Source organism: Pelobates fuscus, chromosome 6 (assembly GCF_036172605.1).
Source record: "Pelobates fuscus isolate aPelFus1 chromosome 6, aPelFus1.pri, whole genome shotgun sequence".
NCBI lineage: Eukaryota > Metazoa > Chordata > Amphibia > Anura > Pelobatidae > Pelobates > Pelobates fuscus.
This window is the reverse complement of record NC_086322.1, coordinates 47,018,497-47,033,862: the sequence shown is the minus strand read 5'-3', so window position 1 is coordinate 47,033,862 and position 15,366 is coordinate 47,018,497. Positions and strand designations below refer to the sequence as shown.

The 15,366-nt window shown below is 42.2% G+C and overlaps 1 protein-coding gene across 2 annotated transcripts in view; it reads left to right on the top strand.

Annotated features, from left to right (window-relative positions):
- Positions 1-15,366, top strand: part of CTBP1 (C-terminal binding protein 1) — a 583,387-nt gene that overhangs the window by 130,870 nt on the left and 437,151 nt on the right. The window lies entirely within an intron of this gene.

The following is a 15,366-nucleotide window of genomic DNA, read 5'->3' as shown; positions in this document are numbered from 1 at the left end:
GCCCCTAGGCCGCCACCTGCACCGCCAGACTCGGCCCCAGTCACTACGGCGATCCTGAAAGATCTGCTTGCGGGCCTACAACACACACTACAGGCCGACGTGGCCCAAATCCGGCAAGACCTGAGAGGCCTGACAGGCCGTATGGCCACATTGGAACAAAACGCCAGCCTAAATGCGAAACACATAGCACAGCTGCAACAAACAGTGGGTGAGCTGACCCAACAGCAAGCGAAAATGGAGCAGAGACTCTCGGTGACTGAGGATCATAGGAGAAGCCTAAACCTCAAAGTCCGGGGGATCACCGAAAATACTACAGAAGCAGAACTGCCCCACCTAGTACGCCGACTGCTCCACGCGCTCCTACCACCCAAACAAGCGAAAGCGGTGGAGATCGAAGGAATGTTCCGCATACCTAAACCGGTCAAGGCCCCGGCGGATGCACCGCGAGACCTGATCATCCGGTTCCAGAAGAACAGAGATAAAACCGCAGTCCTTACAGCAGTGCGCAACCACTCCCCATACCCTTTCGAGAGCATGGCGCTGACCTTCTACACAGATCTATCGGGGAACACGCTTGCATGGCGCCGCTCTCTACAGCCTTTCACGGCCCTTCTGAGGGCAAACAACATCCCGTATAGATGGAGGGCACCACGCACACTGCAGGTACATTATGGCGATGCCGCACACCCAGTACATGACATACAGGGAGCAAGGGGACTACTGCCGGTGTTGGGACTCTCAGGGGTCTCAATGACTAACGGAGGATCGAGCACTACCACCCACGCCTGGAACCCAGCTACTACCCGGCCATTTGTCCCACGAGAACCAGGAGGGGAACTCCAGACGCCGAACACCACCTGAGACAACTCGGACAGGTGGCAGAGACGCCCTGCCCTCCCCAACCTTTCTCTAACCAGCCGGTTACTATTGCCACGAACTACCTATTCGACAAATAAATTTCGCAATTGACTTAACCTACCCTTTCCACCCCTGCCTCCTTTTACCTGAAGTAAACGAAGCAGCCGATGCCAGACACAGAAAATGGGTCTGAAGACTCTCACACCACACGGCTACATAGACTGAGTCATAGACTATTGCTTTGTTTATTTTAAGTTTTCTCTCACTCGGTTTCCTCTCCAAACGCCCAATTTAATTAAAAGGGACGCCACCATTTTGACATCCCACACTAAACGACACCGACAGGCCAATAAATACACAGCCCTTCATATTCCCCCCCCCACACACACACACTCAGAAGAACACGAGAGTATAATATACTTACCTACATAACGCCCGAGACATACGAGACAGTCCCGAGAGTTAGAGACACGCATACTCTCCTTGGCAGACCACACTTGTTCCATGTTTTATTTTTATTTTTTAAAAATTAAGTCGAGACAAAGTTCAGCATGTATTAGGTAGATACACCTGCGCTCCGCTCCACCATAAATCAACCTACGTTGAAGCAGGTGCATCTAACACCTATCCACCGACAGCATCCTCCAGACACAATCTAGATATCTTACCACCTTATTGCTGGCATGAATGGCACTAACGTTCATTCCCTGCACGTACCCTATTTGTCGAATGCTATGTCTACCAAGCAGGGCTCCTAAATATCCTAACGCTTAACTGAGAATCATATATGTCTCTATACTAAAATGTGCCTTTGTCTATCACACAATGTTATTGTTGCAATGTTTTTGACTATATGGACCTGCTCTGCTGTCGTGAAATAAGCTGTCAATTCTGTAAATCCCAGCACAATAAAATACAGAGTGGACAGCTCACTACAACGCTGCGCAGATCCTACACCTGCCATAGCATGTAATGTATTATAGTAATATACCTGTGCTTGTTCTCGTGACGACATGAGATGGTTGCTTACGCCTGCCCGATAACAAGAAAACTTAGTATTGTCGAAGCAGTTAATTGCCAATGCAAAGGCGTGCATATTGGTACATGTAAACAAAAGCAGGTAGACGCCACCGCAGAGGCGTGTCTATCGAAAATACTTAAATATTAGTAGAAATTACCGAGCAAGGTATTATAGTGGATGTACAGAGACTTTACAAATATCATAAGTAGCATTTTTATTTTCAGGCTGCTGTACATTAATATATAATATGTGTTTGGATTGTTAAGAATTGTATTATACCCATTGTTAAGAATTGTATTATACCCATAGTAGCATGATACCACATACGGTGTCTCCACTTACGTTAAGAGACGACAACAAAACCTTTTTACAAAGCTATGCTCTTTTCTTTTTTTTTTATGATGTCCACCCTACATTTATAGTTACTAACGGCTCCAAGCGACAAACATGCAGCTTATAATGTCAGTCTTTGTTATCTGTTTAGCTTGTTCACTTAACTCTAAAAATGTGCACTGTCTTCCATGCCATAATGATGTTTCTCTCTGTATATCATACGGTTTGTTCCAGCTATTGTGGCAGAACAAACTTGCCTGTTAATTACTTGCACAAATAAAATAAAGAATTATAAAAAAAAAAAAAAAAAAATAGCTGATTTTGGGGGCGGTGTGGCCTACGCGGAGCAAGATGGCCGCATAAAAATCTGCTCCGACACATGGGCACCTAATCCGCGACAATCCCACTAAAAGAAACTGCATCCAGCGACCCTCAACTAAGATGTCACAATATAAAAACAAAAGGAGCTCGGCGAAACCCGAAAACCTCAATTTTTTCAGTCAGAAATCGACGTCTGCGGCTCCGGCGGAACAGGCCTCAATTGACACCGAGGATCCTGAATCCGATGAAGGCAAGCAGTGCTCAAGACTCAGCACACAAACAAACGACACACAAATCACTAAGGCAGATCTATCAGCTGCTCTGGAAATATTATCGAACAAACTGATAACAACATGGCAACATACAGCAGATTCTTTGAAAAAAGATATACAGGAACTGGGGAGGAGGACATGGAGGATAAATATGACGAATTTACTACAGCGCATAATGATTTAGCTACCACGGTGGAACAACTATCCACACAATTAAACAATATGGAAGAAAAATTAACAGACATAGAGGACCGTTCCCGCCGGAACAACCTCCGACTAAGGGGGGTCCCTGAAGAAATTACCAACGATGACTTACCTTCCTATGTTAGGGCTGCTTGAAAGCCCATGCACCTGAGATACCAACAGATATGCTGTTAATTGATAGAATGCACCGCATCCCAAAACCGCGCCATCTCCCTCCTGCGGTCGCAAGAGATATACTACTGAGAGCTCACTATTTTCATATTAAAGAGCATATACTCAGAAGCAGCAAAGCATGAGCCAAGCCGCCAGAGGAGTATGCCACAGTCCGGATATATACGGATCTCTCTGCGGCCCCCCCCTGGAGAAGGAAGCAGTTCTCCCGGTAACGGGAGCATTGAGAGCACATGGCATTCGCTATAAGTGGGGTTTCCCCACTAAACTCATCATAACGAAAGAAGGGAAAACAACGGTGATGCAAACACCAGAAGATGGTGTGCAGAAATTACAAGACTGGGACATACAAATAACACCCAATCCCCAGAATATACCAAAGAAAAACGGAACGCTCAAAACTGAATGGACAAAGACTCAGAAGAAACATTAAATACCAGACGATACCTGGTTTAACGGCAAACATCGGACAAGATACTCAACATAGCTCACATCAGTGACGAACACGATCCATAAGGGACTACTCTTCTTTAAAACAGCCACGGACCTGCTTTGGCTCGGTCTGGGACCCGATGGGCCCGCTGATCTGTATGGGCCGCCGGATCCGGGGCTTCCGCCACCCCCTGTGACGAAGCGATGCAGAGCAGGGATATCGATGCGGGAGACCCAGGTCTGGAGCCATATCTCCGGCTGGGGATGGCCTCTAGGCGGTGAATAGATGCCTACTGATGAACACGTACCATCGGAGACTACCCTTTCTTTGAAAAACTACGAACTCGATCTGGCCCAGCTCGGGTCCAGACGGGCTCGCCGGTCTGGATGGACTGTTGGATCCGGGGCTCCCAACATCCCCTGTGACGAAGCAATGCAGAGCAGTGGTACCGATGCGGGAGACCCGGGTCTGGGGCTGCGTCTCCGGCTGGAGATCATCTTGGGTAAGAAATATACACTCTTTTAAGCACTCCTACATGGGAGAACAAGCACCATGACAAACCACATGGAAACCCACAAAAACATACAGACCGAGAGACTCAACTTTATTTCTGCTTCTCTCTCAATTTTTCTCTCAATTTTTATCTCAACTTTTATTTTTATTTATTTTTTATTTTTTCTCTCTCCCTTTTACATATATTAAGGACAGGCACTAGATGCCTAAACTAGGACACAACAAAAACGAACTGTTAATGAAAAAAAAAAAAAGAAAAAAAAAAGGGGGGGGGGTGGGAGGGAGAGAGGCGGAAAGGGAAGTAGAACAAAGAACGGCCTGGAGGGAGGGGGATGGACTGGGGTGATGTAATGTACTATGCTACTTTGATGAGAGAATGTTCAGTTTATTAATGCAGAGATATACTCACTAGAGACATTGACATGACCTATAATGAACACGTTACTAACAGGGAACATCCCTTCAGACTGACCCCTACCCGTACAGCAACTATAGGGACGTCCGCAACACACTGTGTAACTATGGTATCACTGTATATATTGTGACCTCCAACAAGAAGATAGATCACACGACATCCAAACTGATTACAGGCATGCCCAAATTCGCAGAGACATCCTGCTAGAGTCAGTTAAAAAACAAACCTGCCGCGGTCACCCTCCGTCCCGAACATAGACATCCTGTGAGTGTCTACATCGGGAACGTACGCACGGGTATAGACCCGACTCCATAACTATACTACCCAGATACATACAACCAAGTCAAACATAGAAACATAATGCAGTGACTTCTAAACACAGCCCATGGACCACGTCAATGGAGATAAAAACCAACTCCAACCCCCATGGTGTGGCAACTTCACACCTTGTCTCACAACGAGACATACTGTACATAGTTACCCCTCCCCCTCCAAGTTTTAAATCCCTTGTAAATACCTCCATCAGATCAGTAAGGAACATAGGGAATATCTATGCCAATGCAGAACTAGATAGGGCATGCACAAAATATAACATGCAACAAATAATAGGACTCCATATCATAACATTGCATTACTATACAATTTTCACTTTGCTAACACAAGTTCCCACAAAACCACATCCTGCCACACACAATCAACAAATTACTTATATATTCCAATGCCTAGCAATCATTTCACATCCGCACTTAGTAGATGAAAGTACAATCAATTAATACACGCGGGTTAAATACACCGCATAAACGGAGACTACTACTGGAAGAAGCACAAAAACACAAAACGGACATACTCTGTGTGCAGGAGACGCATTTTGTACACAACAGAGTTCCAACATTCGCCTACAGAGATTACCCAGTACAATACCATTCAACATACTCATCCAAATGTAGAGGAGTCTCCATACTCATTCATAAATCTCTAACATTTGAACTCCTGAAACTGAAAAGAGATACACAGTTCATCATACTACATTGCAAACAATACAACATATAATATCTCATAGTGAGTTTCTACGGGCCAAACGACAATCAAAAAAATGTTCTACACAAGATACTAGCAAAACTGCCAACCACGACCCACATCCCCAAAATTATATGTGGAGACGTTAACCACATACTACAACCCAAATTAGATACCACCTTACCACATACATCACCTAGATATAAAAGCATACGCAAACAAACAGCAGCATTAACACGACTAATCTCGGAGTATGGACTCTATGACATATGGAGGACACAACACCCAGATGACCGGGAATTTACATTTTACTCGCTTGTCCATCACACATACTCTAGGATCGACTACATACTAATAACAGGGGATCTACTACCACATGCAATCCATAGCGATATAGGCGATATAACCTGGTCAGATCATGCTGCTATCTGGCTAACAATTAAAGTTAATTTTGTCTTCCGAGGAACAACACCCTGGCGTCTGAACGACACTCTCCTACAAAATCCAGAATTTAGCCACATGCTAAACTCAGAAATAACATCCTACTTTGCTCAAAACAATACCCCTGATATATCACCTGCCACTGTGTGGCAAGCACATAAGGCAGTTATCCGCGGACATCTCATAAGTAGCGCATCCTATCTCAAGCGCAAGTCAAATCAAGAGTATGTAAACCTACTTAGATCCCTTAGAGATGAAACAACAGCCCAAATCTCACAACCATCACCAGACAGACAACAGCACAAACAACACCTACAGAAACAAATCAACGAAATACATATGATAAAGACAGTGAACATCATGCATAAACTAAAACTCAACTCATATACACAAGGAAATAAGGCGGGGAAGGCTCTGGCATCGACACTCCGACAGAAACAACAGAATGCCAAAATACCATTCCTCTTCAACGAGCAGGGAAACAAAATATATAACACACAGGACATAAACGATATGATGGCAGACTATTATGAAGCACTATACAATCTAAAAACTGACATCTATACACACCAGCCTCTCACATCCAACATAGTGGACTTCTTAAGGGAAGTAAGACTGACTAACTTAACACCGGATGACCAACTAAAACTAGAAAAACCCATCACACTTAGTGAAATACAGCAGACGATAAAAACGCTTCCTAAAGGAAAATCCCCGGGACCAGATGGGTTTACGAACCTAGAGAACTTATACAACCACATACTGTCCACCGGAATCCCTCCCCAAGAGTTGTTGCTTGCACATATAACAACATTACCCAAACCCGGTAAACCACCGCACAAATGCCAAAACCTACGCCCAATTTCATTATTGAATACAGACCTAAAAATAATGGCAAAAATATATGCAACTAGATTGGGGAACATTCTGCCATCGCTAATAAAAGATGACCAAGTGGCATTCACAGACATCCAAACCTGGAGTATCCCAGGGAACCAACACACAACCCACCACACCTGTCAGAAATAGCACATCCCTGGGCGTGTTACCTAACCTGTCTACTTTTAAAAACAAGAAAAAAAGTGCTTAGTTTCACCTGTGTATTAACCCCACAAAAACGTACAATGTTCTCACATGCTATGACACCGTATCTAGATGTATACTCAATAATGCTTGTCACAGTTGTCGTAACATGACAAGCTTGTATGTTATTAAGCTAGGCACTACGAAAATAAAGAATTAAAAAAAAAAAAAATGATGACCAAGTGGGATTTGTCAGGGGCAGACAGGGCTCCGATGGAACTAGAAAACTAATCGACCTCATTCACAAAATCCAACAAACCCGGGAGCCTAGTGTGGCCTTGTGACTAGATGCTGAAAAAGCGTTTGACAGGCTACACTGGGGATACCTTGAAGCAGTACTTCCGAATATCGAACGGCTCCAGACAGGGGTGCCCACTGTATATCCTAGCTCTGGAACCACTAGCTCAACACATCAGGGAAAACCAAAACATACATGGGATAAACATTAGCAATACAACACATAAAATCACGTTATTTGCTGATGATGTGATGCTTACCTTGACTAAACCTGAAATATCTCTACCAACATTACAAGCAGTAATACAGCAATTTAGCAACTGCTCATACTACAAACTTAATGTTACCAAGACCCAGGCCATGAGCTTCAACATCCAAACCTAAGACTTCAAAATCTGCAAAGTAAATACACGTATGACTGGAGACGTGACCACCTCACTTTTCTAGGCATATCACTCACACCAAGCACACGTAAATTGTACCAGGCCAACTATGAGAAGCTCCTCCGGGAGATAAAAACCCAAATGCAGAGCTGGAGGGGGAAATATGTGTCGTGGATAGGCAGAATTGCAGCGGCAAAAATGATGGTGTTACCACGTCTGCAGTACCTATTCAGAACCCTACAGATAACTCTCCCAAAACTATTCCTCATAGATGCCCAAATACATTTATATGGGGTGGGAAAAAAGCCAGAACAGCAGCAGAGATTTTATATAAACCCTTCAAAACCGGTGGAATGGGGGTCCCGAACATCTCACGATACTACGAAGCAGCTATGATAAGCACACTTGTACATATACACTACCACAAAAAACCACTTGCGTGGAACCAAATAGAAGCGGCATGCACCGAGGGAATACCACTACATACTTTAGCCTGGATACCTGCAGACAAAAGGCCACACTACAAAAACATATGCCCAACAACAGCAACAACACTCAAAGTATGGGACAATCTGGTTAAAAAACAAAATAAAAAGATGCAATTCTCCCAAAACTTGGAGTGTCCTACATATCACAGGTACTAACAAATGGCCATATAAGTGATTATGATACGCTACGTAGTAAATACGATCTACCTTCCACAACCTTCTTCTCATACCTGCAATTGAAATCAGGGCCGGCCTTAGGCATTTTGACGCCCTGTGCGAAAAATCTTCACAGCGCCCCCCCCGTCATCCATGTATGCTGTAATGTTTGTGTTGTCTGTGTATGTGATAGTAGGTGTGATGACTGTGTGTGATATGTATGCTATGTGTGATATTTGTAATGGGTGTATTAACAGTGTGTGATATGCGTGTATTGGTTGTATGTGACACACACACACACACACAAACACACACACACATAGAGTCAGACTGCCATACACACACACAGGAAGACATCCACACACACACACAGGCAGACAGTCATACACACACACACAGACACACACAGGCAGACAGTCAGTCATACACACAGACACAGACAGTCATACACACAGACACACACAGAGGCAGACAGTAATACACACAGACAAACACGCAGACAGTCATACACACAGACACACACAGGCAGACAGCCATACACACAGACACACAGAGGCAGACAGCCATACACACAGAGGCAGACAGCCATACACACAGAGGCAGACGGCCATACACACAGAGGCAGTCATACACACAATCACACACACAGAGGTAGACAGTCATACACACAGAGGCAGACAGTCATACACACAGAGGCAGACAGTCATACACACAGACACACACACAGAGGCAGACAGTAATACACACAGACACACAGTGGCAGACAGTCATATACACACACACACACACACACACACACACACAGGCAGACAGTCTCACACACACAGACACACACAGGCAGACAGTCAGTCATACACACAGACACAGACAGTAATACACACAGAGGCAGACAGTAATACACACAGACACACACAGAGGCAGACAGTCATACACACAGACACACACAGAGGCAGACAGTCATACACACAGACACACACAGAGGCAGACAGTCATACACACACACACACAGACACACACAGAGGCAGACAGTCATACACACACACACACACACAGACACACACAGGCAGACAGTCATACACAGACACACACACACACACAGGCAGACAGTCATACACAGACACACACACACACAGGCAGACAGTCATACACAGACACACACACACACAGGCAGACAGTCATACACACAGACACACACAGGCAGACAGTCATACACACACAGACAGTAATAAACACAGGCAGAGAGTCACACTCACCAGACAATCCCACAGTTACCTGTGGAGTTCATTGTGGAGGCAGTGCAGCTCCTGGTGACTGTTTGGTGGGGAAGCAGGGACTCCTTCCTGCTTCCCCTGCAGCAGTTTTCCGGCGCTTTTAGCTCCGCCCCCGCCGCACGGTAAGCTCCGCCCCCGCTGCAAATTTAAAAAAAAAAAAAAAAAAAAAAATTTTTTTTTTTTTTTTTTAAATCCACGGCGCCCCCTGCTCCATGGCGCCCTGTGCGGCCGCACAGCTCGCACACCCCTAAGGCCGGCCCTGATTGAAATCATGGGTAACCAAACACTATGACAACTCACAGACATAGGGATACGTGCTTAACGAGATAGAACACCTATGTATGGCAAACAAACCACCACAACGACTACTGTCCACTTTATATAGATTGTTGGACACAACATCAACACAGAAAAATTCAACTTTATTAAAGCGTGGGAAAGGGAACTTGACCATACACTGACACCTGAGGAATGGCTTCAGACACAGAGAGCACATAAAACGCTCACTTTAAACACAGCACACATAGAAATAAGTAGGAAAATCCTATACCGGTGGTATATGGTGCCCTCAAAAATACACAAGATGGATCGTACCAAACCGGACGTCTGCTGGAGATGCGGTGCGGAGCCCGCGTCTATGACTCATGTCTGGTGGGGATTTACGAAATTGACAAAATTCTGGTCAGATATCTCAGGCCTCATAGAAGACACTACAGGTGTAAAGTTACCGCATACCCCATTATCTTATCTGCTACTCATATGGCCCAAAATACTACAAAAAACCAGACGCATACCATATTATTATTACAGCCTTAACTGCCATAGGTAGGATCTGGTTGAAAGACACAGCCCCCTGTATACAACACTGTATAGAGATGGTGGAGACTACCAAACATTATGAAACAGCAGCAAGGAAAGCACAAACCAAGAAAAACTTCTGGGTTCTGGCATGGAATAAATGGGAGTTAAAGAATCAGCACCATAAAAGCATTCCTACGACCTCATAATCATAATCTAAGTGCATTGCAGTCTAGACGAAATAGATTCCCAATTCTGTGAACAAACTAAACAAATTCCCCCTTCCCTTTTTTTTTTTCCCTCACCCCCCGACAGTTTTTACCCCTCCCAAATAATTTGTATTCCAAGTTCCTCAGCTAAGAGGGAACATAACCACCGCGACATGTCGCTTGTATCACCATCACCATGTATGTACATTGAAACCTAAAAATGTTATACATAACACTTTCAAATAATTGGAACATAATAAATATGGACAATGGTTGTCCCAAAAAACTATCATCGATCAACTAGAGACCCACATGGCGCATATAACGCAACAAATCACAATAGGGAATGTAACTGAAACAAACAAACAAAAAAATGCAATGTGGAACTGCCTAAATGTGCCATATGCCTGTATGAATAGATCTGGTGACAAGCATAGTTTGTATGGTGTTAGACAAACATGCTGTTAAATGTTCCCATTCCCCTTTTCTTTTCTGTATCCCTATTTTATTTACGTTTATACCTAACTACAAATAAAAAATTGTCAAAAAAAAAAAAAAAATAGCCGATTTTATAAATGCTAGCTTGAAATCTAATTTCACATATATTAATATTATTTGTTGTATTTAGTTTATATAGTTTACATATGTAATCATTCCAAAACTTATTTTCCTTTTATGAGATCAAGATAGAATATTGAAGAGATTGATTTTTTTTTTCTAAGAGGCAAATTATAAATAAGATAAATAATACGATGGCCATTGTCTGCAAGTTCTGTATGCACAACTGTCCAACTAGAGGAAGCAGAAAATATTTAGTCACATGAATACTTTATGTTTAGTGGAAAATTTTTAGTATGTTAATTATATTATTTAAGAAAAAATGCATCTATTTTTTTTATGTTTGTTTTTTCGTTGTTGATTTAACTTTATACAGTTGATGAGATTTTTTTTCTGGTGAATTGTACAAATCGGAAACCGGTTTATGGCAAGAAGCATTTAGTACCTAACCTGACATAAGATGGCCTTTTTAAAATGGAAAATTATAAACTCACTCCATCTACAGTGAAACACACGCTCTTTCGGACCTTTGACCGTATCAGATATTAATTGTAGTGAATAAAAATACATCTTGTAAAATTCAGGGTATGATTTTCAGGAAATATATTTGTTAAGGCTGCAGACCTGTATTTGTGGGAGGAGTTTGGTCCATGTAAACCCCCCGTCCCCCCCCCCTCCTACCTGGGCCTTACCATCTCCCCTTTATTTAATGAATTGTATCCAATTTTATGTTTTCTTTATTGTTTTACCTTGGTGGACCCTTTTTTTAATTACATCCCTATCCTTACGTCGGTTTGGGCACACCACAACCGATTTGCACCCCACCATTATCTACATACGGCTCTTATGGTTTCGACCACAAATATATAATATATATATCAGTGTTTTCTTTAACATTATAGCGAGATTTTGCTAAGGCTAGCACGTCATATTCTTTGCACCAGTCCCCTTTTAAATTTTGTTAATTTTAAATGGGAATTTTCAAATTTTTCAGTATTTACATTAATTCTGTAATATTTTAATAGACTTCAGGGAGGTTTTTATTTTTTTACGTTTATGTCTGCATTTGTTATCTTGTGTTATGATTCTATTTCCTAAGGGGTTAAATATAATAATATAAGTAACCTAGTTTTTGAACTAGTAAACTATTTTTATTTTTTGTAGAGTACTTAAGAGTACTTAGAGTACACCTACAGAGCTATTCACTAAATAACGGCTGCCCTGTACGGGACAGGGCAAAACCATCCTTGTGCTGTATGGGACCATTTAGAATACAACATCCTTCACACTATTTACTATGGCCGGATTTTGCAGACAAGGCTCCAAATGCGCCTGAATATGGCCCAGATTTCAGATGGACCGAACACTGCCAGGTGACTGGTGATTAGTTCTCACACAACTCATTCATTGATTTTTTGATGTTGCCGATTCCCATGTTAAAATATGTTTTCACTATATGCAGCTCTGCAGCCTAACCATATCCCTGGCTTTATTGCCGTTGAATTAACTTGCTTAACTTTTTCACTTCAAAAGGGGCCAAATATGCACCATCTATACTGTACTGCCTTACCAACTCACATAGGTCACTGTGCCATACAACACAAACATGTGGTACCTCACCCTACACAAACAAGTATTCCTGCCACTATAGTGTTAAGTTGGCACTGATAGAGATACATTAAATGCAGCTCTATGAGGAATGTGCATGGCCTCCTTGTGTGTGGAGATGCTGAACGGCACAGCATTGACCCTGGAAGCACCTCTAGTGTCCATCCGAGTGACTGCAAATAGAGGTTTAACTAGTGTAATGTAAACACTGCCTTTTCTCTGTGAAGGCAGTGTTTACATTAAAAAGCCTGCAGGGACAGCTATGAACACCAGAACAACTACATTAAAGGGGCACTATAGTCACTAAAACAACTTTAGCTTAATGAAGCAGTTTTGGTGTATAGATAATGCCTCTGCAGGTTCACTGCTCAATTCACTGTCATTTAGGAGTTAAGTCACTTTTGTTTCTGTTTATGCAGCCCTAGCCACACCTCACCTGGCTGTGACTCACTGCCCGTATGAAAAAAATTGTTTCATTTTCAATCAAATGTTAACTCGCTTTGGAAGTTTGAGTTTGAGTAAATTGAGCTTTTAAACACACAGGAGGATCCTGCAGGGTCTAGCAGGCTAATAAAAGGAGCTGAAAATAAGAGATTCTAAATTAAACAGAATGTGCAATAAAGGAAGTTTAAGCATTGTGTCTCTCTTTTCATGAAGTGTTTAGGAAGGCTGTGCAAGTGGTTTAACTCATAAATGACACAGAATTAAGCAGTGAGACTGCTGGTTTTTTTATATGAACCCAAACCACGTCATTAAGCTGAAATGGTTTTGGTGCTATAAATCTATCAATTCACAATATATATATACCAGTACTTATTGTAATATATTCTGTGAGGCACATAACACTTATTAGAATCATATCTGATACATCTGGTTTTAACATTTACCTTAAAATTAGGCATAATTTACTGGAATAGTACAATACATGTCTCAAATTTACTGGAAAAGGATGACATGTTTCACTGATCAGTGAGGTTTTGTCAGAATTGAGCAGGGAGTGGATGTTCCCAGCTACGTATATAAGTTCGTTACTTGGATTTTACGTCTTTTTGGTTTACAGAAAATTATCAAAGCCAGCTGCAACATTGCAATCATTCAGGGAAAGGTTTATTCTGCCTGATTGCATTATTTCAATGATGTACTGCTTCTGAAATGCAATTTTTATGTTAATACAAAAGTCTGTAACAATCATGTTTTCTTGGTCTTGTTGTTAAGTTGAAAATATAATGACCACGTAGGTAGAGGCAAAATGTGATATGTCCTTGTTTTTCATGACATGTTTTATAGTTTTCACCAAATCTGCCACCGGCCGCCGTGAGGAACCGTGGTGCTTTGTGTTTAATGATAAATATTAGCCAGCTACCTCTGCCGTATGATGCTACGGACATCAGAGTTACTGTGTAATGACTTGGCAGTAGCAGCATTGTCTGTTAGAATTCTCAGAACCAGTATCGCCGACATTATACCAGTGTTATAGAGAGGAATGGAATATATTAAAGGAATAGTCCAGGCTAGAAATATGTTCTTTCTAACATTGTGAGGGATCCTTATGCAGTTTAGATTACTCCCCTTAATCCCCCCAAACGCAAAAAAATGCTCTTACTTGCCTGTAATCGGGTGGTGAGAATATATTATCATCTCAACTCTGTTCTACCTCATTGGGATGATGTCTTGGCCAATCCAAAGGCTCTCACAAAAGCAGGGAGGCACAGTGCATGCCTAGCAATTTGGCACTGTTACTCATTGAAACCAGTGCTGCTCTATGAGAGGCCCTCAAAACCGCCTTGAGAGAGTGTTTGAGTGGAGTAATGGAGATAATTCTTCCCTACCAAGAGGGGGATATAAAATTTTAATTGTTTTTTAAAATCTGTACTTTTATAAAATAATACCAGTTTTCCAGCAAACTGAAGTTCTTTAGAGAACCTGATTGTTCGTTTTAAAGAGATCATGGCATTCTATATAATACTTAAAGTAACACTATAGTGTCAGGAATACAAGCTCGACACTATAGCTATAATAGCCCCATTTGGTTGGTCAGCCCAGTTTTCCCTGTTTCCAGTGCCACGTGGGTCTGCCCTGCTCCCCCCTTGGCAAACTTGATGATCTCAGCCAATCCAGTGCTTTCCCAAAGGAAATCGTTAGGAGGCTATTGCATATGCTGTACATTGTGCAGTATTGACCCAGGAAGCACTTCTTGTGGCCCTCTGAGTGACTGCCATTAGAGGTGTTACTAGGCAGTAATGTAAACACTGCATTTTCTCTGAATAAGCTGTGTTTACATTAAAAAGCCTGCAGAGACAGGCAGTAGACACCAGGACAACTAAGTAACTTACTAAGCTGTAGTTGTTCTGGTGCCTATATTATACCTTTAAACTTGTGACCACACAACTTCTGTAACTCCAAATATAATCACATGGCATTCAGTTGATCTTTTGTCAAGAAGTATACAAATACATACTAGGAATGTTATGTTTTGTTCTGTTAACTGTATGTTATACTGTGGAATTTGTTAAAAGTTCAGATGGGAAAGGAAATGTCACAGTTCAGTATAGACACTTGAGGCCAAATGTATCTTA